We start from the raw sequence: 3,709 nt of genomic DNA on the forward strand, positions 1-3,709 counted from the left end.
ACACCACGATCAGTTTCACCGGCCCTGACAACATCTTCATCGGGTCGGGTAAAGCTTCAACAAGGCTAGGGAGGATCTTGATCAATGAGTTTTACTTGTTATTTTACTTTGATTCCTTGAGAGGTTTCAATGTTTAATTTTGTTCTTGAGAGATTTCCTTTATTTGATAAACCCAGAAGTTATATTCTTCAATTTCCATATAAGATTAGTCAAGCTCTTTTTATGTACAATTTGTTAGAAAATAATTGGTTGGGTAAATTTATTTAATGGGTTGATCCTTTAGTACAATACTGTCAGTTTGACATATTGTCGTTCTTGGATAGCTTGTAAGAATAGATCATTCTGTTCTTCATTGTAAATTAATTTTCTCATAACAAATACTTTTGTTCTTGTTGTTGGTTTTTAAAGTTATATTTTCCGATTGTTTGTTTGGGATGTAAAACTTGCAATTAAGTAATAAATTGGAATCAAAGTCGAGAACAGTTAAACAAATCGATCAAGTGAATCTCAAAGCCTTGTTCATCACAATACTACTTTTCATCCTTTAAACATTGTTACTTTTATTCAAATATTTTTATTCTTCTTTTATTTTTAGAAAATCATATATTTTTTTAGTTTATTTACTCTTAGCGATAACTCCTCTTGTTGGTTTAATTAGCTTCTTTGTGGATTCGACACCTAAAGCAACGCTTCAATGACCACTTAGCCAAGGGCAATAATTTTGGGCGAGACACAAAATTTGGCACTGTTGACGAGGAAGCCAAACCAACAACTGAGTTTGAACATTCTTTACTTATCTTTTATTTCCTTTGCTTGTTTCGTTTTCTTTAGTTTCATTTTATTTTCTTGATCTCATTTTCCTTTTCTTCTTCTTGTAAGTTAAAAAAATAGGAGCTTAGGGTGTGTGAATAGACCAAGGGACAAAAGAGGGAGATTTTCTAGACAGATACGAATAGACCCACCACCACTTCCTAAAGAAGAAGTAGCATCTACTTCATCTAGTTCATCCTTTGATTCTGAAACCATGACTCAACACAAGGATAACCCTGTTAGGTCTATGAAAGACTACATGCACCCCACCCTCGGATAGCCACACCATCATGCATAATGTTCCCTCCGAATACACCACAATTTGATTTCAAATGTAGAATGATCCAACTCTTGCCCAATTTCCATGGTTTAGATAGTGAGAATCCATATGTGCATATTAGGGAATTTGAAGAGATAGTGGCCACCTTCCATAACCGAGCTGATATTGTAGACATTGTTGGGCTGAAAATTTTCCCTTTTTCCCTGAAAGAGAGAGCTAAGAGTTGGCTATACTCTTTGAGAACAAAATCCATAGGTACATGGGCGGAAATGACCCAATCTTTCTTTAACAAGTACTTCCTGCACCATAAGACCAACAACCTTAAGAGACAAATCTAAACCTTTTCTCAAAAGGATAGTGAAACCAACCTTGGGAGAGATTCAAAGAGCTACAGAACTTGTGTCCGCACCATGGGTAAGAAAGTTGGCGATTGGTTAGCTATTTTTATGAGGGTTTAACCAATAGGAAGTGCCAATTCATAGAGATAATGTGTATAGGGGAGTTTTTGCAAAAGGATCGTAAAGAATCCATAGATTACCTGAATGAGTTAGGTGAGAAAGCCCACACATGGAATGGACCTAGTGCTACTGATAGTATTAATAGGTCACGTCCAACCTGGATTTACCATCTTAAGGAGGAAGACAACCTCAAAGCCCAATTAGAAGCTGTAACTAGGGAACTTGAGGCCTTAAAGATGAGAAATAATAAAGTCACCCACACGGTTGCCATGGTAGAAACTCAAACTTCAAGTTTTGTCTGTGGGGGATTGGATCATTTAGCTCAGATTGCCCAACCTATGGTGAGATGAGAGAGGTTTATGAAGAACAGTGTAATGCCTTAGGAATGTACAAGAAACCTTTCTCACCCTATTCAAAGACCTATAACCCTAGCTGGAGGAACCATCCCAATTTTAGTTGGAAGGCTGATTAGAACCAACCCACGTCGTCTAACAATAATTGGAGTGTAGAGGTGCAACCATCCTGATTTCATCCTACACCTCAATACAATGCTCGATCGAATAAGAATCCTTTAGAGGAAACACTTCAAGTATTTATGGAGGCACAGAAAAAGACTTACCAAAAGTTTGAATCTATTCTTGTGCAGGTGGTTGAAGAGAACAAGGATATCAAGAGTTAGATAACTAAGCTTACCAATGCTCTTACTATACAAGAGAGAGGCAAAATTCCATCTCAGCCTCAGACCAATCTGAAGGGGTTACATATGGTACAAGGATCCACCTCTGGTCCGGAGAAGATTAAGGGGGTCCACACCATCATTACTCGTAGTGGTAAGGTTTTAGATGGGCCTTTGCCGAACCCACCTTGCACAAATGTCACCATTTCGAGCAGAACTGAAGATGCCCCCTCAAAAGAGCCAGAAAAGGAGGCTACGACCCAAGTGCCTTTTCCCTAAGCTCTTAGATCTGGACGAAAAGGTTTAGACAACCAAGGTGAGATTTTGGAACATTTGAAAGAAATTAAAATTAATCTACTTTTGTTGCATGTGATTAAGTAGGTACCAGCTTATGCCGAGGTGATCACAGATCTATGTACCATGAAAAAGAGACACCATGTCAAGAAAACTATATTTCTGACAGAACAGGTAAGTACAGAGATTGAGCAGAGAACGCCACCAAAGTACAAAGATCCAGGGTGCCCCACGATTGCCTGCCATATTGGGATATAAGAGTTCGGTCAAGCTCTCTTGGACCAGGAGCAAGTGTAAATTTAATGCCTTATTCAATTTACTTGCAGTTAGGTCATGGAGAGATAAAACCCATGTCTGTGGTGTTACAACTGGTTGACCGTTCTATTCGGAAACCAAGGGGGATAATAGAAGATATCTTGCTTCAGATTGATAAATTCTATTATCCTGCTAATTTTCTAGTTTTAGATACTCAATCTATAGTTGACATTGAGTCAAAGATTCCACTTATTTTAAGAAGGCCATTCCTTGCTACAGCCAATGCTCTTATTAATCGTAGGAATGATTTGATTAAGCTTTCATTTGGGAATATGACTCTTGAGGTGAATATTTTTCATGTTGGGAAGTAGCCCTGAGACGAGGACGTGTGCTATCATACCTACATGATAGACTCTCTCATTGTAGAGGAAGTAGATGAAAGGGAAAATTCTGAATCTTTAGAATACCTCCTCTGTGATTCTGATTTGAATTCTGAATTTTTGTTTTATCCTGTTAATAATGTTTCTATGTTTCCTTTATTTCTAATGACATGCAGGATAAGTAGAAAAAGTTTTGGCAACCATGCTTTGAGGAGTTGCCGCATGAGAGAGACCAACTGAAGCCATCTTCTATGTAGACACCAAAAGTAGAGTTATCCCCACTCCTTGATGGATTGAAACATGCATTTTTGAGACCAGGTGATACCTTTCCTATTATAATGTCTTCTAAACTTAGTGTTGAGTTGGATGAGAAATTGATAAATCTGTTAAGAGAACATAAATCTGCACTACGTTGGACCATAGTTGATATTAAAGGTATAAGCCCACTGATATGTTCCCATAGGATTCATTTAGAAGAACGAACTATCCCACGTAGAGACCCCAAAGAAGATTGAACCCAATGATGAAAGAAGTTGTTAAAAAGGAGGTCTTAAAA

The 3,709-nt window shown here is 37.8% G+C and overlaps 1 pseudogene; it reads right to left on the reverse strand.

Moving 5' to 3' along the window:
- Positions 1–1,407: 1,407 nt before the first annotated feature.
- Positions 1,408–1,507, reverse strand: LOC148801381 (small nucleolar RNA R71; annotated as a pseudogene).
- Between the last annotated feature and the right edge of the window lie 2,202 nt (positions 1,508–3,709).

Source organism: Nelumbo nucifera, chromosome 3, assembly GCF_055504915.1.
Source record: "Nelumbo nucifera cultivar China Antique chromosome 3, China Antique-T2T, whole genome shotgun sequence".
Lineage (NCBI taxonomy): Eukaryota > Viridiplantae > Streptophyta > Magnoliopsida > Proteales > Nelumbonaceae > Nelumbo > Nelumbo nucifera.